The sequence below is a fragment of the Podarcis filfolensis genome, assembly GCF_964270895.1.
Source record: "Podarcis filfolensis genome assembly, chromosome: 6".
NCBI lineage: Eukaryota > Metazoa > Chordata > Lepidosauria > Squamata > Lacertidae > Podarcis > Podarcis filfolensis.
In genome coordinates, this window is record NC_139609.1 from 82,343,684 (window position 1) to 82,369,829 (window position 26,146).

A 26,146-nucleotide genomic window follows, 5' to 3' on the forward strand; every position below is an offset into this window, starting at 1 on the left:
GGACTGATCCTTGCCCTGTGCTGCACCCAACCAGGGATATGCTATTACCTACAAATCTGTGGTCATGTTTAACCCACACACTTGTCTCTGACTGGTCATTGCTCCCAGACAAGAAAAAACACAAATACCAAACACATGACTATGCCTGGTACACAATAGTAAATATTAATAATAAGTGGCAATGATACTGTTTGGCCTGGTAAGTCGAAAGCTTTCTTAGCAATTGTGTTCATTAACACTCCTGCTATTACCAATAGCTGATCAAGCTATGAGCAAAGGCGGAAGACAAAACTGATGGCTGTGTCAATGTTTAGTTTAACCCATTAGTGATAATATATTGGTGAGTATTCGTTCCAGCCAGGGTCTTTCTTCAGCTTTCCACCTGACTGCCTGATTTTGGATAAAGCGTGTTCTCACTAAAGGAGAGCACGTGTTGCGGATGGGGACGGTCAAAGCACCCTTGGTGGTAAACAGGCAATTGGAGATTAAGGAGCCTAACACTGGTGGGTGTTTGGTGTTGCTGGGGAGAATTGGATGTTGCAAAGTTAGGGGTGGGATCAGAGGATATTTAAGCAGGGTCCACAGCAGGCTACTTTCTCTTTTGCTGTGGACATCGGATCTGATCGGACACAGTAAAGGACTGGTTGTATTTAAACTTTTCTTCTCTCCTTTTCTTCCTTTGATTCATTTACTCGGCTTCCTTATTCATTTAATTTATTCCCTATCAAGCTCTCCTTGGTCCTCGAGCCCTGTGGGCTCCGGGGCTGCCCTGGGGTTCAGGGCCTGGGGGAGCGCTTTAAGTTAATTTTCTTTTATATTTATATAATATTTAAATTGTACTTTCCCCTTATCCGATTTATTTTAAAACCTCCCCCCCCCTCCAGCGCTTTACTTACCGGGTGGGGGGTCGCCTTGGTCCTTCTTCCCGGCCCGGGCCTTCCCCGGGCCTCCGGCGCGCTCCGGCGGGCTCCGGGGCGCCACACGTGCTTGGGGCGGGCCGTTCGGCGGGAGGCGCTGTGAGGGCGCCTCCGCTGCGGCCTGCGCACAGGTGGGCCTTTTTAGGCCTTCCCTGCGCCTGGGAGGGCTTGGGTGGGCCGGGGCGTCCGCGGGTGCCCGCGGGGGGGGCTTCCCGGCCGTTGGAGGGCCCCCGCGATCCTTTTCTGCCTGGGTGGCGGTGGTTTTTGGCGCGCTGTGGCGCGCACTGCGGGGCGGAAGCGGCAGCGCGAAGGAGCCGCTCCGGGAGCGCTGCGGCACAGCGGGGCGCTCTTGCCACGCCTGGGCCCTGCTTTGGCCTGGTTTGGGGCCTGCTGCGAGGCCTTTGGAGGGGGTCGGGCGGGGAGCCCTCCATTTTGGGCAGTTTTGGCGGGAGCGCCATTTTCTGCCTCATTTACTGTGTGCTGGCCTCTAGTGGTCGCTCATAGCAAGTGCAGCCTTGTTACTGAGCCTTGGTGGTAGCTTGCGCCACCTGGTGGTGGTCTGTATGTTTGCAGCCAATTGAATTTGCTTGCATTAATTCACTATTTAGTCTGTTTTGTTTGCTTGCAACTCTGCTTGGTTGCGGGTATTAATTGTTTAATTCTGTTTCCACTTGTAGTAGGTATGGCTCCAAAAAAGAAGGCAGCAAAGAGGCCTGTTCCCTTGTCTTCGGCAAAGCGGCCTATAAGAGGCCCATCTCAGGCCTTGCGCTCTCCTGAGCCAAACCCGTCGTTGAGTCGCCTCCAATCCATGGTCACTGGCTTGGCTAGTGACCCTGCTGCTCTGGCCCGGGTTGAAGCCGAAATGGATGGCCTGCTCCATCGATGTTCAACTCCGTCGACTTCTTCTGCAAGGGCAGCCTCTCTTGCTTGCACAGCCTCTCCGGCGTCGTCATCTAGTGAAGAAGAGAGAGTGATTGTAGCAGCCGGGGGTTCTTCACCTAACACCTTGGCCCAGGCCTCGGGCTTACCTGTGTTGCCGGTGGCCACGCGAAGGGGCAGGGGTGGTGCCAGGAGTGCGGCCAGGAGAAGGGCATCTGCTCGGATTAGAGCAGCGCAGGCGGCAGGTGCGTCGTCCCCTGCGGCTGTAAGGTCGGTCCCTGGTCATTCACAGGTTGTTTCTTTTCAGTCTGTTCCGGGTACTGTTCAGCAAGGTGACGTTTCTGAGTCTTCTGTGGAGGACAGCCTTCTTCCACCCCCGAAGACTTCTTCGGGTGGACATCGTCGTCGCAAAAAGGGCTCCAAGAGGCGTGCTAAAAGAAGTCGGAGGGACACTTCATCCTCTTCCTCAGGTACTTCATCCTCTTGCTCAAGCAGCGACGAGGATGCTGCGCTTAAGCTTTATTGGGGCTTTGGGGAGACAACAGGGCTTCCAAAGTGGGCTTGGGAGCGTAGGGCGAACTCCCACAGGGCAAAGTACGGAGCAGTGCAGGATTGTAGAGATGGGATTTTGGTACCCGAGGTGAAGGTTGCCACTAATTCGGCCAGGGACCTTATACCCGGTGCCCATCTGCCTACTAAGCTGCGGTCCAGGATCCTGGACGGCCGGTATATTGACATTTTCAGCCTGGCCCCTCCTCTGGAGGGTCAGGACCCACAGGAAAAGGGTTCTGCTGCTAAAAAGCGGTCAGTATTAGCAAAGGCTGACAGGACATTCGAACGTTGGCTGGATAGCTTCCAAGTTTTTGCAGGAGTGGTGTCCGCAGCTTATCCCAGGAGATCTTTGCATTTATGGGTGTATTTATCGATTGTCCGTTCGGCCTTCACGATGGCTGGAGAATCTGCTGCGTTATCTTATGATGAGAATTTTAGGCGCAGGGCAGCTAAGATCCCCACGGCCCGCTGGGACCGGAAGGATTTGGACGTATGGACTACTTATGTGGCGCCGCGTATTGATAAGAAGGCAGCAGAACAGCAGAAGCCTAAGGCTGCTCTTGCAAGGGTGGGTCGCAAATTGTATTGCTGGGATTTTAACAAGGGTACCTGCCTGCGTCAATTTTGCAGGTACTCACACGCTTGTGAGAAGTGCTCTGGGAACCATCCGGCGTCGGCTTGTGCTGGGGGCCGGCGTTCCTTTCGGAAAGGGGGGGGCTCCCAGCAGCCCCCCAAAGCTGCCTCACCGGCCCCAGCTGCGGGAGCAGCAAAGTAGTTCCTTTTTCTCTTTGGCCTATACTCCGGTACGGCTGCAGCAGCTGTTGCCTTTATTGCAGGCTTACCCAGACAAGGAGTCTGCGGCTTATTTACGGGATGGTTTTTCGTTGGGTTTCAGGATTCCGGTGGTTTCTACCCCGGTGGCTAGGAACCCTGCTAACCAGAAGTCGGTTAAGGACATGCCGGAAGTGGCACGCAAGAAAATTGGGAAGGAGTTGGCTTTACATCGTATGGCCGGCCCCTTTGCTTGTCCCCCATTTCCCAATTTGCATATTTCACCGTTGGGTATAGTTCCTAAAAAAGCCCCGGGGGAATTCCGCCTAATTCATAATCTTTCACACCCAAAAGGCACATCAGTCAATGATGTCATTCCCCCGGAGCTTTGTACGGTGAGGTATGCTTCCCTTGATCAGGCGATCAAGATGATTCGGAAATTTGGGCCGGGTGCCTTATTGGCAAAATGCGACATAGAATCTGCTTTTCGGCTGCTTCCTATTCACCCCGATGACTTTTGGTTACTGGGCTTCCAGTTCGATGGGAATTTTTACTTTGACAAGGCCATGCCCATGGGCTGTTCGGTAGCCTGTGCGGCTTTTGAATGTTTTAGTACATTTCTGGATTGGGCCTTGCGCAAAAGAACTGGTTTGGGCGGTGTCACCCATTATCTCGATGATTTTTTATTGGCCTCAGCTAGTGACACAGGGCACTGCGTTGTGTTGCTGCAGGCCTTTGCTAACCTGGCGGAAGAGCTGGGAGTGCCGTTAGCTGCGGAGAAGACAGAGGGTCCTTCCACGCAGCTGACTTATCTAGGCATCTTATTAGATACCGTGGCCCAGACGTCCAGGTTGCCGGAGGATAAGATACGTGCGCTTAAGGGAGTCATTGAAGAATTGCTGCCCTTAAAGAAGGTTACCCTGCGACAGCTACAGTCGTTGCTGGGTCACCTGAACTTTGCCTGTAGGGTTGTTGCTCCGGGGAGACCTTTTTGTTCACGGCTGGCCAGACTCATGTCAGGTTTAAGAGCCCCGCGGCATAGGGTGCGCCTTTCAGCCCAGGTGAGAGCTGACCTTCGTATTTGGTTAGAATTCCTGGAGGAGTTCAATGGGGTGTCTTTGTGGCAGGACACTTTGAACCTCCACACTGATTTCCAGGTGCACTCTGATGCTGCGGGGTCTTTGGGATTTGGCTTGTATTGGGATGGTAGGTGGTGTGCACAACATTGGCCACTAGCTTGGCGTGGGGAAGCTATAACTCGTGACCTAACTTTTTTGGAGTTTTTTCCCATTGTAGTGGCTGTGCACTTGTGGGTCGTGCATTTCAGGGACCGGCGAGTTTGTTTTTGGACCGATAACCTGGCGGTGGTGAACGTGCTCGCCAAGCAGTCTTCACGATCCCCTAGGGTATCAGCCCTGTTGCGGGCCTTTGTATTACATTGCTTGCGTTTTAACATTGTATTTTCTGCTAGCTTTGTGCCTGGCGTGTCTAACGAGATTGCTGATGCTCTGTCCCGTTTTCAGATGGAGCGGTTCAGGTCCCTGGCGCCAGAGGCTCGAGACCGTCCGGAATTTTTCCCGGATCATCTCTGGAACCTTGGCAGCACTTAGTTTTGCAGGGAGTAGCTGCATCTCTTGCCCCCTCTACCTTGAGGTCTTATCAGAAGGCTTGGAATGATTTTTTGCAGTTTACCGGTCAGCCGGTGGTGGGGGGAGATGCTAAACCCCATTCTTCCACCCAGGTGCTACAGTATCTAGCACATTTATTTCAGAGGCGGCGGGCACAACGGACGCTGAGACTGCATTCTGCAGCAATTTCATTTTTCAGCAAGGCATATTTTAACAGGGATCCTTGCGGAAAATTTGTGGTACGGAAGGCAATTGAAGGCTGGGGGCGGCTTCGCCCCTCCAGACCAGTTTCCAGGCGCCCCATCACATTGCCCCTGCTGACCAAGATGCGTAGTAAATTGAGGGGCATCTGTTGGTCCAGGTTTGAGGCTCGGTTGTTTTCCGCAGCCTTTTCAGTAGCATTCTTCGGGGCCCTGAGAGTGGGGGAGGTGGTCCTGGAGCCTAAACGGGATGGAGGTTCTAGGGGGTTGCTGTTGCATGACGTGAGCTTGTCTTCGTCTGAATTGCAAGTCAATGTCAGGAATTCCAAAACTGACCAATATGGAAGGGGAGCAGTGATCCGTCTCCCGGCAACTGGGGTAAGGGGCCCTTGCCCGGTCAAGGATCTCAGAAAATACTTGGCTTTACGTCCACCTGGGGAGGGTCCTTTGTTCATACATGAGAATGGGCAGCCATTGGCCCGTCACCAGTTCACCAGGGTGCTGCGGAAGGTTATCACGGCCTGCGGCCTCATGGGTGCAGAATTTGCTCCTCATTCCTTCCGGATTGGGGCCGCAACGACGGCTGCTCACTGGGGTTTATCGGCAGAGAGGATCAAGGATTTGGGACGGTGGCAGTCTGATGCGTACAGAGGTTATGTACGAAAATGATGTGTTTGCGTGTGCTTACGTTTCTGTTTTACCCTAGGTTCAGCAGCTGTACGCATCTGGATTGTGGGGCACAGTATTGTACACTGGGCTGCTAACAGAGCTCGACAGTCCGGATTGGGTGATGGCCTTGGCCTCCCGCAGCACGTGAGGGTGTCCTGGATCTCCAGACGGGGGATGCTGTGGAAGGAGCTGCTACCGCTGATGCAGAGGCGTGTGCTCACGGAAGGCCCTCCTACGGCGATTGTGGTTCAGCTGGGGGAGAATGATATTGTTTCTTCTTCCTGTTTTGTTCTCCGTGCTGTTATGTTGGAAGATTTGATGGAATTGGCGGCCATGGTGCCGGCGACCAAGATTATTTGGTCGCAATTGCTTCAACGCCGCAAGTGGCGGGGTAGCCCCTGCTTGGCTGCAACTGAACGGGTTAGAAAGCGGATTAATTCTGCTGTGAGCAAGTTGGTGGTTGATTTGGGTGGCTTTGTGATTTCGCACCCTTTGGTTACGTTCAAAGCCACCGAAGTGTTTATGATGGATGGGGTCCATCTGTCATCAGTTGGGAATGATGTTTGGTTAAATTCGGTGGTGGAAAAGTTGAGGGCTTGGTTGTGTCTGTGAGTGGTTGGCGGCGAGCGTAAGGGCTCGAATGGCGGTTAGGCATTGGTTTAAATTGGTTGGTGGAGGGGTATGGATTGGCTGTGCCTGCCCCTCCAATGCTGCTGCTGCACGGGAATTCCGTTAAAGGAATTCAGGGGCTTACCATCCTTTCGTCCAAACCCCTGGAATCGGGTTTGGGCCGTGTAAGCCTCTAGGAGCATGCGGGGAGAAGCTGAGGGTCTGTGTCGCAGCTCCAGTTATCCCTGAACTTGTTCCTCCACACTGGCTTTCGCTGGAATCCGGGAGCCAGTGCTGTCCCCAAGGCGGGGGGGGGACAGATAGTCTTAACCAATGCCTAAGCAACCACTCACAATTTGTATGCTAATAAAGTTGTGGCCAAAATTTATGCCAAAAACCTTAAACAAAAATTGTGCGTCTGGTGTGAGTTATTGGGGAGAGGGTGTTTTGGGGGACCTCAGCACGCAAAGCGTGTTCTCACTAAAGGAGAGCACGTGTTGCGGATGGGGACGGTCAAAGCACCCTTGGTGGTAAACAGGCAATTGGAGATTAAGGAGCCTAACACTGGTGGGTGTTTGGTGTTGCTGGGGAGAATTGGATGTTGCAAAGTTAGGGGTGGGATCAGAGGATATTTAAGCAGGGTCCACAGCAGGCTACTTTCTCTTTTGCTGTGGACATCGGATCTCCCGCCCGCCCTCCCTTGTTTGGGGCTTGCGCCTTGACCTTGCTTTGCCTGTCATGGGGTCGTCCGCATTGGTGCGGGGGCCCAGTAGGAATTTTCCCGAATGGCTGATTAGTGTGTGCCTCTTGGGTTTTGCCTACTGCTTAGCAAATCGTCACAACTTGTAAGGTTGGCGGTTAGGCATTGGTTTAAATTGGTTGGTGGAGGGGTATGGATTGGCTGTGCCTGCCCCTCCAATGCTGCTGCTGCACGGGAATTCCGTTAAAGGAATTCAGGGGCTTACCATCCTTTCGTCCAAACCCCTGGAATCGGGTTTGGGCCGTGTAAGCCTCTAGGAGCATGCGGGGAGAAGCTGAGGGTCTGTGTCGCAGCTCCAGTTATCCCTGAACTTGTTCCTCCACACTGGCTTTCGCTGGAATCCGGGAGCCAGTGCTGTCCCCAAGGCGGGGGGGGACAGATAGTCTTAACCAATGCCTAAGCAACCACTCACAATTTGTATGCTAATAAAGTTGTGGCCAAAATTTATGCCAAAAACCTTAAACAAAAATTGTGCGTCTGGTGTGAGTTATTGGGGAGAGGGTGTTTTGGGGGACCTCAGCACGCAAATATTTGCTTGCAGGTTTCTAAGAGTGAAAACCACATGGGCAACAGAACAGCCCAGTTTCCCCTTCGCACATCTCCCCTGAGTGCATTAGGAATGGCGCTGCTTCAGAAATGAGCCATTAATCAACTTTATTTGCCTTCGTTAATTGCCATACCTGAATGCACTGACAGTGGTAGTTAGGAGGGGAGTGAGACCTATAAAAATGTGGTTCTGTTTTGCACAAGCATTTGCACATCCCGGCCCTCAAAAAAATAAAAAATAAAAACACACAGCGCTTCATCTGCAAATTCTTACCTCTTGCATTTCTAGAAATAGTTACTAATTCATTATTGTCAGTGACATTTCCTGCACTTTCATGTGTTGCCCTAGCACTGCCTGTTTCCCCCATTTCATTATTATGAAACAGCTCGGCTGTGATAGACTGCTGATCCTCATCTTCATATTGATTAATTTCATTTCCACATACATCATCCTGTTTTTCAACAGCCTCAGCTCAGTCTTCTTAACAGTGAGTCATTTGCAAGACAGATTTTTCATTACCAGACTCATCTTCCGAATAGGAGGATAGCCAGGTATAGGGGTTCAATCCTGCATCCAGTTAAACTGGCATAAATGGGGAATGGAATGGAGTTGTTCCAGGTTTGCAGTGCATTGATGGACTAGGGGAGTTCTTGCTTTCTTCCTTTGGCTCTTTTGCTCAAGGTATATGCCAGTCATACTGGGTTTGATCATTATCCACATCATTAAAATGCAATTTATTTTGGGGGATTAATTTGCAGATTAAACAAGCGCTGTTTTATTGCATTTATTTCTCAAGCATCTCAAAGTTGGCTAAATATATTTCTGTAGTGTGATTAAGTTTAAACACATTTATAAAAATGAAGTTGCTCATATTCCAGAAGGAATTCATAATTGTTCAGAGCAATGTAACTTGCTCTATGGTAGCTGAAAGCCATTATCTCTCTCTTTCTCTCTATTTTTTTAAAAAATGAATGTATAGTTTTTCTTCTATCCCACAAGTAGATAGTGGGATGATTAGTGGTAAAGTATCTGTGCAGTTGGGAGGATTCCTGATTGTACAAAATGTGCATGAATTTTGTACACATGTAATCACTCTGCAGATGTTTTGCTGAACCACTAGGCTTCAGCAATCCTCTCCATTTGTGCTTTCAGTCTGCACAAAGGAATTGCTTGCACAGTCCTACAGCAAGTTTTCTTATGCATGGGATGAAGGAGCAATTCATTTGGCCTTCTTTTCACAGAGGAGCTGACCTAGTTCAAGACTCCCAAACTTGCTTGCAGATTGGAATACAACTCCAAATCAGACTGCATGCTACTCCAGACTTTGCAATGCATCTGAAGAACTGTGCATGCACACAAAAGCTTACACCAAGAACAAACTTAGTTGGTCTCTAAGGTGCTACTGGATACACACACACACACACACACACACACACACACACACACACACACGTGTACCTCAGGTTATGCTTCAGGTTACAGACTCTGCTAACCCAGAAATAGTACCTCGGGTTAAGAACTTTGATTCAGGATGAGAACAGAAATCATGCTCCGGCGGCACGGCAGCAGCAGGAGGCCCCATTAGCTAAAGTGGTGCTTCAGGTTAAGATCAGTTTCAGGTTAAGAATGGACCTCTGGAACGAATTAAGTACTTAACCCGAGGTACCACTGTATAAAGGTAAAGGGACCCCTGACCATTAAGTCCAGTCGTGACTGACTCTGGGGTTGCGGCGCTCATCTCACTTTATTGGCGGAGGGAGCCGGTGTACAGCTTCTGGGTCATGTGGCCAGCATGACTAAGCCACTTCTGGCGAACCAGAGCAGCGCACGGAAACGCCGTTCACCTTTCCGCCAGAGCGGTACCTATTTATCTACTTGCACTTTGACGTGCTTTTGAACTGCTAGGTTGGCAGGAGCAGGGACCGAGCAACGGGAGCTCACCCCGTCGCAGGGATTTGAACCGCCGACCTGATCGGCAAGTCCTAGGCTCTGCGGTTTAACCCACAGCGCCACCCGCGTCTCATATATATATATTTCGACTGCGTCAGATCAATACGGCTACCTACCTGAATCTAGGATGCATTTTCAGTGTGTGAAAATACATTTTTAACTGAAGTCCATATTTTATTGTAGATAAAAGATGCAAAAATCCACAATTTGCTGGCGAATGCATGAAATGTGTGGTTTTATGTAAAAGTGCATTTTTTCCATTAAAAGTGCCCACAAAATATATACAGATCATGTACAATAGAAAAGAGCAGCAGACAAGGGGTTGGAATGAAAATGTCAATGAGCTCAAAATAGTATGTATTAGCTGCTTGGAATACCTCTTTCTCTTGATAGCAACACTCAGAATTGCTGCCATGCCACCCAAATTAATGCTGCACTGAGCAACTCCAAATTCTCACACGTGTGTGTGCGCAAAAGGTTGTGCCCCTTTGTACAGAGGTCTGTGGTTCTTATCGTTTTGCAAAAATAAAATAAAATATAAAATAAAATAAAATAAAAAAATCTTGCACATCTGGGAGCACTGATTTATTACAGGCCGAGTCTGGCACACAGTTTGTGTGCAAAACAAAGCTTACCTTTCCTAAGTGGCATCTGTTACATTCATATGCGAGCTCCATTGTGAAAAGAGTACCACACGTCTGCTGTGTGATAAATTCACAATTGTGACAAATAAAGATTAAATTTGACAGAATTTAACAGCCTCTCTCTGCTCCAGCAAGCTGTGTTTGTAGCAGAAGAGTTTTTGCGCTGTGCGTGAATCAAAATAATGGACCTGGAAGAGCAGAGGGAAATAGTGAAATGTAATGGCAACCCCACAAAACCGTAGCCCCAGAGGAACCAAGAGAATTATCATGGGGAAAAATATATATTTTGGGTGCAGAGAGTTGTATCCAACTAAATCCTACACAGAAGAGACCCACTGCAATCAGTGGCCATGTCCAATTAACTCCAATAGTCTAGGGCCGGCCAACCCATGAGGCAAGGTGAGGTGACTGCCTCAGGGAGCAGGATCCACAGGGGCAGCAGATTCTGATGTCAATCTTTCTCTGCCCGCCTTTGTTTCTGATGCAGATCTTCTCTCACCCTGTTTTCCCTGGAAGGGAGGAGAATGTCATTTTGGCACCCACCTCAGGTGCCAAAATGTCTTGAGCCTATATTGGTCTAATCCGCTTGCTGGACGAACTCAGAGGCTGTTAAAGAGAAATGAAGGATTAGCATCAGAATGATTTATTGGAACTACCTGGACTAATTAAGGGAAGCAGTACAATCGTGAGATCATCGCTCCTCGAACCTCAGAGCATGGGAAGTCAACCAAAGACTTATAATTTGGCATAAAATTTGGATTGTTTGATTATATTATAATTTGGAATGTTTTTAATGTGGTTTTTATTGGATTGTTAACATGGGGAATTTAATAATAATAATAATAATAATAATAATAATAATTATTATTATTATTATTATTATTATTATTATTATTATTATTATTAAAAATGTATTGAGCCAGTCAGGCCAACATTGGATGGAACCTAGAAACTTGAAGGGCATTATTTCACTGGATTTAAAAAATAAATAAAAAAATCTTCCTTCACTACAGCTTATTTCATTGATTCTGCGTTTATATGCATTATTTCACTAAATGATTTGGGCTTACCCTTTTCCAGTATAAATGTTCCCATGAGTTCAGGACATCAGGAAAGCTTCTGCTGCATGTTCTGCCACTCTGGGAAGTGCGGAAAACAGGGTTGTTTTGATAGAATCACCCAGAATGCAAAATTCAATATTCTGGGATAGCTAGCAGCCTACTTGAGTCTACACATTCAGAAGAGAAGGGTCCTGTTGCATCACACCAAATGCCCATCTGTTTCAGCTTCCTGTTCTCAGTGTCCAACTAGATGTCTAGGCAACAAAGAGGACTTGAGGGCAACAGAGCTCTCTGCACATGTGGGCCAGAACAATTGGTCTTCAGAGATGCACTGCATCTGATTTAATACACAGCTATCATGACAGCCACATGTATTGTCTTACCATCCAGTGTGGTGTAGTGGTTAAGAGCGGTAGATTCGTAATCTGGTGAACCGGGTTCGCGTCTCCGCTCCTCCACATGCAGCTGCTGGGTGACCTTGGGCTAGTCACACTTCTCTGAAGTCTCTCAGCCTCACTCACCTCACAGAGTGTTTGTTGTGGGGGAGGAAGAAAAAGGAGAATGTTAGCTGCTTTGAGACTCCTTCGGGTAGTGATAAAACGGGATATCAAATCCAAACTCTTCTTCCATGAAGTTGTCTAACCCTCTTTTAAAGCTTGTCAAAGTTGGTGGCCATCACACTATCTTGTGGTTTCAAATTCTACGCACAATGTGGAGTAGTTCGTTTTCTCTATTCATCAGGCAGCAGGTCAAAGCAGCCTTGTTCCAGCATGCTTTTTCTGATGTTAGTTCTGTTTCTAGATGTTGCTGCTGTATAGGGAGTTCATGTTTCTCTGTTGCTGGTGTTGGATTTGCTGTCATTTTTTATTGCTTTAGTGTTGGGCTGTTTTTTTATTTATTTAACTATTTTACTTGTAAGCTGTTCTGAGTTCTCTTTTGAGGATGGAAGATGCAGAATGCAAAAATTCTTATAAATAACTAAATAAATAAATAGCTAGATGGGTTCTGCTGTAGGAACATTTTCAGGAACACATGTGCATTTTTTTATTTCAAGGCACGTCACTTGCAGGAATAACAGGGCAGTGACATTGCTGTGTGCAAAACAAATTCAAAGTAGGAAGTTTTGGAAATCTGTCTACAAAAATTAAATTACATAAACACTGTAGGAAGGAGTCCATATACTAGAAAACAATTTAAGCTGCCAGGTACCTATGGACTGTAACTATTTTAGGGGAGGGATTCAAGTGCATATTGGAATTTTAAATACTCTGTTGCCGTAGTGCAACAAATTTACTTTTAAAACAAGCAGACTATTTGCATTTAGGAAAGTGATAGGGAAATGCACCAAAATGGAATGAACTGATGATTGACAGGAAGATGCACACACCCTGAAGCAAAACAGGATTGATGGCAATTGTTGTGTAACTCCAAAGCAGGATGAATGCTCAATAAACAGGCCACCTGGAAGATCCCCAAGTGAGTAAACGAATGAAAGCAGAGAGATTTAGGGGAGAATGAAGTAGACTTTTGCATTCTCTCCTTTAGCAACTACCATATATTATAACACATGCCAGCACAAGTGGTTTTCATATTAACATTTTAACATTAGCATACAACAGCCAGTAAATCCATCATCCTATTGAAACTCATATTGGGCATTCTGATTTCATAGCTATATTTAGCAATAATGTGATCCAAAAAGTTCAGGTGCAGATATTGTTTCCCGGGTGTCCTTTCTTCTCCCCCAGATTTACCACCGTTTCTTTTTTCTTCTTCTTTCCTCCCCATAAAAATCATTTCACAATTAATTCATTTTGGGGAAACGTTTCCTCACATTTTGGATGCCACTTTGATGTTTGGAAGAAAATGTCTATGCAAGGGGAATGCACACACACCAGTGATGACTGGTGACTCTGTTGCCTACAAATGTGCTTGTTGAGGTATCATTGCTTCTCCAGACCACCAGTGGGTAGAGCTTCATGGAATGAATCTGTAATTATTTGTTTGTTTGTTTGGTCCCTCCTATCAACCACACTTCTCCCTCAGCTACCCACTTCCCATTGTGTATGCATGCACCCCTTCTTTTCCCAGTGCAAACCGATGGAGATGTTCGCTGAATTGCCACTGTCACTGGAATTTGGCAAGATAGTTTGCCAACTACCAAAGGCAGAGCAGCCTGTCTCTAAAATGTGATGTGTGTGCTTGTGTGTGAAGCTAAACAAATACAGGGCCAGAAATGGAAACAGAAAGAGAGACTCAAAAGTAGGGTTGCCATACGTCCAGGAAAATCCAGCCATATGTCAAGCCATGTTGGCAGTGTTGTTTTTTCCGACCCCCCCCCCCAATTAGCTCAAAATAGCTCAACATTTGTGTCCGCATTAAGGATCTGAGATCAACATGAACAAGGGCTTTTATTTTATTTTTTTGTATTTCCTGAACACACGTCCCAATTTCCTGTCAGCAAACATGCGCTAAGTAGCTAATTATATTTTGTGGCCTAAGTTCTGAAGAGGGTGAGCTTTCTTTAGGAAGAGATTTCTGCACTGCCTTTCACCAAATGTGCACACAGGGAGGCATACAAAAATAAAGTAATATAAAACTTAATAAACAGAAGCAATAAAATAATTATCATAAATTACATGCTTAACAACATCTCCCCAATTACTTAGTCTCTAATAGCTTGTTGAAATACATATGTTTTTAACCTGGCACCAAACAGAATGTAAGGTTGTGGCAAGACACAGTTCAGTGAGCATGCCATTCCACTGATGTGGGGCCACCACCAAAAAGGCTTCTTCTTTTTTATTGGATTTATAACCCACCGTTGACCATAAGATCCCAGGGTGTGGATGAATATATCAATATAATAATTGAAACAGATAAAATATCCATTAAAGCATCAGAAAAATAGTTCAATCATTTTCACTACGGTTCCAGCAACTAAATATTACAGTGATGCAGAGAGGCACTGCATTTATATATTAGGACCCTGAGGAGATGAAGCTGTAGTATACTTCTTTTCTTTAGGTTCTCAGCCCAGAGCTACCTTTAAAAAGTGCCCAGAACCTTCTAGACCTAAATGGCTGTTGAAATTTACAGAAAGAAAATGTAGCATGTAGATAGCTGAGTGGGTTTTTTCCCTTTTTTAAACCACATAGATCCATTTGCATCGGCTCCCAGTTTGTTTCCATATCTAATTCACAGCCTAGTTCTTACCTCTAAAGCTTTAATTTGTGCTGTGCTGAAAATTTCTCAAGCACCTTTTTTTTAAAAGACACTCCACATCAATTAATGGGAAAAGAAAATGAATTAAAAAATGATCAAAGGGGAGAGAAAGTTTCAGTGAAATTCTAATTTGTAGGACGTGGGCCTTTGTCTTTACTTTAAATTCTGAGGAGAGGGGTCATATCCCCCTTCTACACACAATCTGACCAGTGGATCCCTCCCTATATTATCCTCCCAACAACCCTGTGAGGTAGGTTAGGCTGAGAGATGGTGATTCACGGCTGAGTGGAGATTTGAACGTTGGTCTCCTAAGTCCTAGGGGAAGACATCATGAGGCAACTCATCCCATTAGGCTTTTTCAAATCAGGAAATGCAGGCAGTTTGGGAGGTTACAGATCACTGGAGAAATGATCCATGGAAGGAAAAACACACATATACCACCCTCATAAACAGAGGGGTTTTTCCAGCCGAAACGTGCTGGAACTCAGTCCTGGCACCTCTCAGGTAGGCACTGTTGGTGACCCTCCAAGTGTCCCTATTTTCCAGGGACAGCCCTCATTTAGAGAAGCCACCCCAGTTTCTGATTTGATCCCGAAATGTCCCACTTTTCCTTCTCCTATTTTCATTGGAGAAATGTTGGAGGGTATGGAGTTATCCAACCCCCGAGCTGTTTGAAGGCAATCCTGTATAGGGAAGTGGTTTTTTTTAAATGTTTAATTATGTTTTTATGTATGTTGGAGGCTGCCCAGAGTGGCTGGGGCTACCCAGACAGATGGCTAGGGAATACAGTAAATAGTAAAATTATCACAATGGAATGGGACATCCCTATTTTCATCAGAGAAATGTTGGAGGGTATGCCATTGCCATTCTAAGAGAATGAGGGAGGTGTTCATGGTGCGTACTATTTCTAGAAAAATAGCACTGTTCATAAGAATGTGAGCTCAAATCACCACACCCAGAGAAATCCCAAATAAATTCTAAAGTGCCCTCAGAATGAGGCTAAATGTAAGCCTAGCATCAGTTCTGCAGACATAAATGGAAACACAGATACAGATTTTCTCCAAGTACTTTCTTGGAACTTCCTCGTATTCCTTGCTTTAGAATTTGCTGCCACATTATGAATCAAACAGTCTTTAATCCTCAGAGAAAGCATTTGGGGGAGATGGATGGGCATAGGGAGTAGAACTGCTGTCTGTGGACCTGAGACTCACTCTGCATTTTTGTGACTTTGCAACGCCATCTCATTTCTTAAAGCCGCTCATGAGTCATTCGTTAGCGCGCACACAATGGTTATCAGATGCCACAGGAGCATGAAAAATTTCCAGTCTAATAACCACCATCGTAACTGTCACCTCTTTATGATGTGCAAGAGGATACACACACAGGATTGCCAGCTTTTCTTCCGCACAAAATATGACACCCCTCTCCTGGGAACGCCATTTCTCATCAAGCTGTCCTCCCCAGGAGTTAACACAGTGCAGCTCAGACAGGTACGCCCTTCCTACATGTAAACCTCCACACCTGCCTGCCTCTGTCTTGGGGAAGTTTGGAGACTGAATGGAGTGTGCTATTTCCATCCTTTCTTTGAAGTTAGATATGAAAAAAATAAAATACCACCAGAGAAACTAGGAAGGTCCATTCTCCTGCAATGCCTTTTGCTGCGTACACAGCTGATATTCAAAGAACATTTAGAACACATTCCTTCCTGCAAGAATCCTGAGAATGGTACCCCTCACAGAACTACAACCATCAGTACTCTCACCAAACAATAGCTCCCAGGATTAATTTTTTGGGGAGGGGATGTATGGGGTGTTCTGAGTATATCTCAATACTGAAAGTAGCATAATTATTGGGTGTAATTTGGAGTCTGTCCCCACTTTATCAGCAGCTAATTTTTAGCAAAGGACGTATTTTGAATCAAATAAAGGGCTGGAGGCTGACTATTTAACCCCCTCTTTTCCTAACTGAACAGAAACTGCCACTGTCATTTACCGTAAGCCCGAGACTTACACAGGGGTTAGGCCCTGGGCAAATGAAGATCAGCAGCTGAGTTGCATAATAAGCAGAGGTTTCTATTGGTCGGGAAAGAAAAATACCAGGTATAATAAAAAGAATTCCTGGATGCCGGGTTTGGAGCAAGTACTCTTTGGTGAGACAACCCCAGAAGAGATTTATAATTATAAAGTATGCAGCAAAGTAAAGCATGGAAATAGACCTTTAAAATATCCCCTTCTAAGTTGCTTCTGAAGTTCCCCTCTTACCATAGCATAGAAAGAGACCACACAAAAATGGTTTACTTACAAACTCTGCAAAGGCCAGATTCATGTGCTTTTCCATACAGCTGTCAGAAAACACAGGCAGTATAACTTAGGTTTCAATGTGGTGAGGGTTTCTAAATTATATAGAAATGAAAAGATGGTTAGCTTATGCCACGTGGTCCAGTTTAGACCTCCTTACTGCTAGGGTTCACATAGTGGTATAGAAGAAGAAAGAATTTGATTACCCTTCCTCCCAAGGCAAGGGGGAGTGGCCTAGCTAAGCCTGGCAGAACAGCTTACTCTATGGTCTTAATCCATTCATAAATTCATTCATTCAATTGAGTCTCTGCCTAGGCTGTAGACTACTCTTCTCACTGACCCCCCCACTGTGCCCCCCACAAAGGCCTTTGCCTCCTGGAATGTGTTCCAGGAGCTGTGATGATTCCTCTTGTGTGCCTCAATGGAGAGATATGTATCCACAGAAACCTCAGGTGTCTGCATGGTGGAATATGAAGAATGTTTATTGCTCAGATAAGCCTTGGCGTCCAGCCCGCTTCGGCTGCACAGTTCTGCTAGGCCTCCGGACTTCAAAGGCCAAATTCCAAAGGCTCTGAGCAAACGCAGAGTTTAAGCAGCGGTCAGAGAAAGCTGGAACCTCCAGTGCGTTCTTTAGTGTGCTTAAATAAAGTCCACTCAGGATCTTAGCAGCTAGAAGCAGTTTTTATTTACAGCAGACTATCCATTGTCTATCACAGCGAACAGCATCATGAAAACACATCCTCTCTCCTCAAAAGCGAAAGTAGAGAGAAAGAACAAAGGCTGGAGACTCTCGGAAATGACGCATAATGACGCATAATCTCCCCCCTCCCAACTTGTAGGCAGGGCGTACACTCTGAGCTGTTTAACCCTGTAAGCTCAGGTTCTCCTCACAGAATATAGCTTACCAAATGGTCACATCCATTGCTCAGTCTATTTTTTGCCTCTGATCAATTTGCCTCCCAACACTGGAACATAGCCCTTGGATGGTTTCTGGTCCACAAGAAAAGGCAGCCCTCGGGGGGCAAAGAGTCTTATTGTATGTACATAGACTCTGTGTTGGTGCTGGGTGGCATTCAACTAAGCTTTACTCAGAGCAGACCCATTGAAATTAATGGAGTTAGTGTTAGAATTCCTGCTCTGTGATTGCAGTCATGGGATTGTTGTCTATCACATGACGGTATATGTTTTGACTCCACAGAGTGGGAAGTGACGGAGACAGGATGTTTGTGTTACTGTGTTCCATGAAGTGGGACTATTGTCCTTTGTTCTCTCCCCCCCCTTTTTTTTCTTTTTTTGCTGTCTGATGCTAAAGAGAGAGGGAGCCATGTTGCAGTGCTCCGTGTGTGTTTATATGTAAATAAAGTCGATTAGCCAAAATGCTGGGTTGCTGTGGTCTGTTACGCAAGCTGTGAAGACTCTGCAGATCCCTAAGTGTGCCGATGTCTGTTGGCATTGGTTGCTGTGATGTTCGGGCTGAAGAAAGCTTTTGAAGCTCCCGAACGATTGACCAGGAAGAAGAGAACATGCCAGTCGGGCATGTGTCTCTGCCAGAGTCCTACTCAAGTGTAGGATAAACTCCTAACAGTTAGGCCCATTACATTCATGCGGGCTGCTCTGTGCAAAACACAGTTGGATACTACTCATTGGGCCAGATTCTGGAGTTCTGCTAGCAGGAGCCAGGAGAAGGGCTCCTGGCAGCGCAATGGGGCTCTCCTTCTCCTCTGTGTGCTCCTGCACTCTCCAAATGAGATGGGGCAGGGGCAGGAAAACCCCTAGGCAAGGAGGGAGGTCATTTCATTGGAAAAGCAGAAATACTTGCATTGATAGATTTTTTTATTTATTTTGTAGCTTGGCACTGGAACTCCTCCCATAAAGTTTAATGAATGTTAGAGGCAGGACTGGTGGACTGGCTCCTTCTCACCCATGAATACTTTCACACTTATGGTGAGAGTTTGGAATAAAGGGGTAAAACGAGGCCCACGTTCTATTAATTTTGCAATCGAATTTGTGCAGATTGTGGTGACAGCGCTGCTGTATGACACGCCGAAATCCAAACAGGATGAAGGACAGTACACACATGTGTTAATAAATAAGTATAAATGGTGCACACAAAAGCACAAACACAAACATCACCACCTTGCCAGCTCCTTTTTGTTTCGCTCTCCGTGCTCTTCCCTGCTCTGGCGAACGAAGGCTACATCTGACAAAAGCCCTCTGCAAAAGAACCCTTTGTGAAATCAAAACACCGAATATAAACATTTTTGCAGCGGCATCTTTTGTGCTAGGAGACTTGACTGATGAAATGCGCTGCATTTTGCAGGCCGCTGCTTCTTGGTGCTGCTGTTTCCATTATGCGGAGGGAATGTGAGGCCGCGACGGGAAGCATTAAACAATGCAAACATACTTGCACGGTGTTAAGAGCTTCCGCGTGATTTAATACAAAGCTCCACGATGTATGTGGTCCACCAGAACCTCCGACAAGACAAGGATTGGTAAATCGAGGCCCCTCTGCGGAATAGCTCTTAGGAATTATGAAAGGGAAGGGACCAGCACACAGATTTACAATACATGCCCTTTGGCTTCCATGATAGATTTGTGGTAGGTAGTTTGCCTTTGTTAAAGTCTGATATTAATGTCTGTGAGCTGCGGGGAGGGAGGAACAAATGGTTCCTGCCTAGAATGCACAATCTTTATGTTTAGAGGTAATAAATAATCCCGAAATGAGTAATTAGATATTTGCACATAAAAAAGAGAAGTACATTATTAGCCAAAGAAAGAATGGGTTATGGTTTCCTTTTGTTGGAAACAAACATCATCATCACCATCATTATTTAATACTATTACTACTATTGAAGCGCTTTCCATGAGGCATCCCAAAGCAATTTCAAAGCACTTTGAAACAGATAAGTGAGTGAAAGGTTTGTTGTTGTTTGCTTATTTTATTTATTTTTTACTTTTTTTAAAAAAAAAAGCTTTTGTTGCTTGCCACACGATGTGATCTTACTGGGGATTGAAGAGTTAAATTTAATCAAACCTTTTGAAATGGTAATAAATCAAAGGAGCCCCCTGAGTCCACACAGACTACCCAGCCCACATTGTTAGTGAGTAGGAAACTGTTACCATCTGTTGGCTATTTGGTGGTCAGCATGAAGCGAAATTGGCGATCCCAGGTCAGTTCCCAAAGGAGTCACGCGTCCATGACAAACACCATCCTCAACCCAAATGACATTTTTATTTGAAAACCGAATGGAGTATCATGGAAGGGCTGCAGATAAATATCGAGATCACAGTTCTTCTAAATCATACACACACACACACACACACACACACACATATATATACATGTGAATTTATTTATTTATTACCAGGGTAGGATATGAGCGATACTCTGGTGATAGGAGTAAATCATATGGTGGTCAAAGATGTGCTGTGAAACAAATCTGGTTTCTGTTTCCATGGATGCATCTTTCTTAGTGGGGTGTGGGGGAGAGATGCAAGGGATTAATTTAAAACACACACACTTGACATATTCAGAACTTTTTATTTCTGTATTTTAGAGTCTAGCTTCGGAAAAATATTAGTCTGCGGTTTGCAAAAACAAAACATTGGAAGAGGCTTCTTTGCTCACTTGCGTTTTGAGTAACTGGGACTGGTCCAAGACAGTTGAGCTGGAGGGCATGACAGAAACCCCTCCTCCTTCCATGTACAGAAGCTGACTGAACTGGCAATTGAATCTTACTCCACCAGGATAGCATCCTCCATGGCACTGGAGGTCAACATGCTGGCTTAAGGGGTGCATAACACCTTGCATCTCTAACAAGGGAAAATGGCCAAGGGCTCAGGAGGAATGGCCGAGTGTGCTATGGGTGCTGTGCCCTCCCCCAGTATCTGCCGCCAGAGGTGATTTACTCAGTTTGCCCAATGTTTGGTCTGTGGCTCAGTTCCAGAAGGTTTCAGTTGTTCTTCATAAGTTTTGCAAAGGAATGAATGAAATTGCAAAGGCTGTGTTTGCAAGGGCTACCTAGAAGCAATGGCAAAACGTAAAACGGTCCCGTCACAGGGAGGTGGGGAAGAACACATCTATAATGATGCATTCCATTTGGTTAGAAGGCGGCCTTCATCCGTGCCTTCTGACATGATGTCCTATTGTGTTTTGGGCGTAATTCTAATGTGCCAGAGAAGCCCTTTGCATCTTGGGGCCAACCTGCCTAAGTTGCATTCCCATTGTGGCATCTTGCAGTAAGAATGCATAGCACAATCTAGGACAGAGACAGTTGGAAACTGTGGCCTCCATCTGTTGCTTAATTGTACCTCTCACCATCTTGTGAACCTCCCTGGGATCTTTTTATGAAGGGCAGTACAGTGGTACCTCAGGTTACATACGCTTCAGGTTACATACACTTCAGGTTACAGACTCCACTAACCCAGAAATAGTTCTTCAGGTTAAGAACTTTGCTTCAGGACGAGAACAGAAATCGTGCTCCAGTGGCGCAGCGGCAGCAGGAGGCCCCATTAGCTAAAGTGGTGCTTCAGGTTAAGAACAGTTTCAGGTTAAGAATGGACCTCTGGAACAAATTAAGTACTTAACCCGAGGTACCACTGTATATTCCTGCCAACCTAGCAGTTCAAAAGCATGTCAAAGTGCAAGTAGATAAATAGGTACCGCTCCAGCGGGAAGGTAAACGGCATTTCTGTGCGCTGCTCTGGTTCGCCAGAAGCGGCTGAGTCATGCTGGCCACATGACCCAGAAGCTGTATGCCGGCTCCCTCAGCCAATAAAGTGAGATGAGCGCCGCAACCCCAGAGTCGGTCATGACTGGACCCAATGGTCAGGGTTCCCTTTACCACTGTATATAAATCTAATAAACAGAATGAATGAATGAATGAATGAATGAATAAATCCCTCCCTGACAATTGGCCATGTGAGCTCAAGCTGATGGACAATGGAATCAAACAACATCTGGAGAACCATAGGTTCCACACCCCTAATCTTTCCTCCTGTGGAACATTCTCCATGGATACATGCTAAAAATCAATCATCATTTGCAAGTAATTCTTAAAATCTGGAATTTAAGTGAGAGGGGGCTGGGGATTGTACCACAGATAACTATTTGTCGCTTGATTAAGCTGAATTTGCAGAGCAATCCTACTGTATGCATGAATACCCAGAGGTACTGTAAGTTTCACTGAGTTCAAGATGACTTACAGGTAAGCATGTATAGAATTACTATTATTATTAGAATATATTCAGAACTAGTTGAATTCCACAAATATAATATATATAATATAATAATATTTTTTATTAAATTTTCTGTTTTACACGTTAGAATATTCATTTAAACAACCTTAAAATATCAATGACTACCCTTCTTTTCTTTCCATGGTTCATTTTGCATGTCATAAATCCCTCCATATTTTACATAAACCAAACCATTCAGTATCCCATCATCACATCCAACAAAACTTCTTTACACTGTCGAATTTATCTTAATGCCGCCAACGTTTTCAGGTGTACACAGTTCCCCCCCATATATTCAATAAACATTTTCTAATCTTCTTTAAACGTATGTTCTTCTTGTTCTCTTATTCTATATGTTAGGTGCGCAAGCTGCACATATTCCATCAGTTTAAGTTGCCATTCTTCTTTAGTTAGGACCTTTCTCATTTTCCATTTTGGGGCTAACAAAACATGGGCCACAGTGGGTGTATACATAAATAACCTTTTTTGACACCTGGGAATTTCCATCTGAATTATCCCCAACAAAAAGGACTCTGGTGGGGTTTTTTTTGGGGGGGGGAGGAAGTACCTCTAAACATTTTTTTCAATTCATTATGGATTATCTCCCAATACTCTTTTACCCATTTACAGGTCCACCACATATGAAAGAACGTACCCTCAACCTGACTGCCGAATTTCACAAAGTAATGAGTCAAGATTCCACTGAAGTTCTCCTATGGTGAGACCGATGGCAAATTTGTGCATTCAAAGAAATTTTAGGGGAGCAAAAACCCTTTCAACGGCTAGAGAAATTTCTCAGGGCCCTCCACATTTCCTGATGATATTACCAGATTTCATCTAAAGCAGAATTTTAAAGTTGAGATTCTTGCTCAGGCAATATACTTGAAGGATGTTGAAGGAAGCTTCAAGAGGGCTAGCAATATTTCCCAAGGGATACTCACCTATCCCTGAGATGAGTGAATCATCCTGAACAACAAACTGACAGTGTTCTATGTTCAGAAAACCAAGTGAAATTCACCTTTATATTTGGGTCATGTTCTGAAAGCAGGGAAGCACCCGCTCTTTGAGGTCATTAGCTGCATCTCTGAGTCAGACTGTGGAACTTTACTGCGTCCACATACACGCCCTGGAGCCATTACCTGCATGTGGGCAATGTCACGGTTTTGCCTACAGAATTGATCAATTTATTGAGGATGATGAACCTGTTGAAAAATATGTGCAGCTGAAACGCAATAGACAGTTGCACTGTTGGGCTAACGGTTTTTGTTTATATCTTTGAACCCCAAAACTTGTCATTTCAAGTTTATACTTTCTAGAATTTTTATTCTGTTGGGCAATGCAGTTGTATTGTACATAGAAATGAAGGTGGTGAAGGTTCAATTATTTCTGCTACCTACAGAAATCATGGTTCAATGTGATCTAGAGTCATGCCATGGCTTAATAGCTGCCATTTAGTGAGCCCAGAGTGAAGGAAGTGGACTGAGACAGGAGGAACCCCCACCTATCTGTGTCCTAGGTTTAAGTGAACACAATGAGGAGGTCAGTTAGGGCACAGCTTGAACCGACTGGGGAAGCAAAGAAAGGTAAAAGCCAGAGGACCCAGATTGCCTGGGAGACCATGATTGTTGAAGTAAGGGTAGTAAAATCACAGCTAGGAAACTCAAATCATATATATGACTGACCCCCGTCTTTGGAAATAAAATCTATGTCCAGACTTTAACATTCAAAAACTTTACTTGCAGAAACCTACAGATGAATTATAACATAATATTTACAGTCACTTGCCTATCCAAGCATCATCATCATCATCATTCATCATCAATTATTATTTATACCCCGCCCATCTGGCTGGGTTTCCCCAGCCACTCTGGGTGGTTCCCAACAGAATATTAAAAACACAGTAAATCATCAAACATTAAAAACTTCCCTAAACAGGGTTGTCTTCAGATGTCTTCTAAAAGTCAGACAGTTGTTTATTTCCTTGACATCTGAAGGGAGGGCATTCCACAGGGAGGGTGCCACCACCAAGAAGACCCTCTGCCTAGTTCCCTGTAACCTCACTTCTCTCAGTGAGGGAACCACCAGAAGGCCCTCAGAGCTGGACCTCAGTGTCCAGGCCTATTGATGGGGGTGGAGACGCTCCTTTAGAAATACTGGCTGAGGCCATTTAGGGTAGGCATAGGCAAACTCGGCCCTCCAGATGTTTTGGGACTACAGTTCCCACCATCCCTGACCACTGGTCCTGTTAGCTAGGGATGATTGGAGCTGTAGTCCCAAAACATCTGGAGGGCCTATGCATAGTTTGCTTATGCCTGGTTTAGGGCTTTAAAGATCAGCACCAACACTTTGAATTGTGCTCAGAAACGTACTGGGAGCCAATGTAGGTCTTTCAGGACCAGTGTTATATGGTCTTACTGTAAGCATGGGCTTACAGTCTCTTCTATCAACTTCCAAACAACTGTATTTTCCTCTCTTTCCAGAGCTCAGCACGCAGACTTCTGTATCTCATTTAGCCCATGCCTTGCAGCTGCTATGAAAGATTCCCACTTTTACCTTCTCCTGCATCTTTGCTCTCTTTCTTCCAAGCAGAGAAGAAGCGCTCCCACACTCTATTCAACTTAGCAGTGTTCACAATGGATTCTAAACCACAGTCCTCTTGCTTCACATAAAATAGAGTCTCTCCTTCACTAGATACCTCCCCTGTGACCAACGTTAGTCAATCACATGAAAACTACTAGAGAATTGTCTAGAATTCAGTTGCCAACCAATCAAATTTAAACACATAGTAATGCATACAAGGATTTACAATTTCAGTGAATTAAATTACTATACTTAACAATAAATTAAATTACTATACTTAACAATAATGAAATTCAGGCAATGAAGTAAAAAAAGTGGTGGACCTCCACCTCTGCAGTACTGATACACTTTGGTTGATCATGATAACTTTGCATGTCTAAAAAGAATATTCCTATATATTATTGTTGTAATTTCTTTGAGGTTTTCCTCCTCCTTCCTTCCTTCCATAAAATGGCTGGCTTAAAGTGTGAACTGACCTATCCAGTTCATTGTGCTAATATGCCAGTAATGATTTGATGAGTTATTCAGGCCATCATATTGGGCTTGGGTTTTATATTCAGTTACAACCCAGAGCAAATTTTTGCATCTATCTGCTAAACCCCTGAAAGCAGCATTTTGTAATGGAATTGCTGATACAAGCTTAACTAGAGCATCAAGAATAGTGAGACCTACTACAAGAATGAAAGCAAATCATAAAGGAGTTAAGGTTTGATTATTTTAAAATACCTGGGTAGGGAGTTTTTGAGACAGACTCTGTGGGTTTTTTAATTACTTCACAAGACCTAGTGATGCTCTGTGGACAGCTAGCATCTGGGGAATTACATCAAAGATCCCTTTTTGTAATTTCAAAATATGATAGTAAGGTGTTCCTTGGTCTCCTTCTGGCAAAGGACTTTGAAAACAATTTTGTCTTCTTGTAAATAACAGTGTGAGGTAGAACTCGCAATTAAAAAGACCCCTAAACATGCACACACAACATCCTAACAAACCCAAATTCAGAATTTCAAGGTGGGATGGAGGGAGATGAAACAACATAAAAGCATCCTACAATTTCAAAGATGTCTGGTAAGAATCTTTCTTAATTGTGGCATGCTTGATTGCTGCATGTTGTTATTTTAAAAAATTAAAAAGGGGATGCAGAGAAGAAGGTGAGGGTGTTTTGTGAAAGAGAAACGAGTGTTTGTAAGTTTTACATAAAGGTTTTATTGGATTCTTTTGTTTCCATCCCTTATTATTATTATTAAAAAAAAACACTTCACCTTCTGTGAATTAAGTGCCATCCAAACCGCAACAAAATTCTAGAGAGAAACACTACATCATTATTGCAGAGGAGGAGAAAACAAATGAAAGAAAGAATATTGAAACACTGGACATCTTGGTTATTTTCAAAGTGTTGTTGGAGACCTCTTCCAGCTCACCAGACTCATCTTAAACCTCATGGTGGTGTAATGTTTCTTGTTCCAACTATATTTATTTCCGTTTATGAATCTCTCGCTATGAAACGTCTCAAAGCAATTCCACAATAAAAACATTAACAATAAAAACTTATATAAAACCATTTCATATGTAGAAACAATTTTCACATCTAAAAACAATTTCAAATCCTACACAGATATGGA

At 44.8% G+C, this 26,146-nt stretch overlaps 1 protein-coding gene across 1 annotated transcript in view; it reads left to right on the forward strand.

Moving 5' to 3' along the window:
- The window catches only part of TSHZ2 (teashirt zinc finger homeobox 2), a 566,094-nt gene that overhangs the window by 57,084 nt on the left and 482,864 nt on the right, over nucleotides 1-26,146 (forward strand). The gene's annotated exons all lie outside the window — the stretch shown is intronic.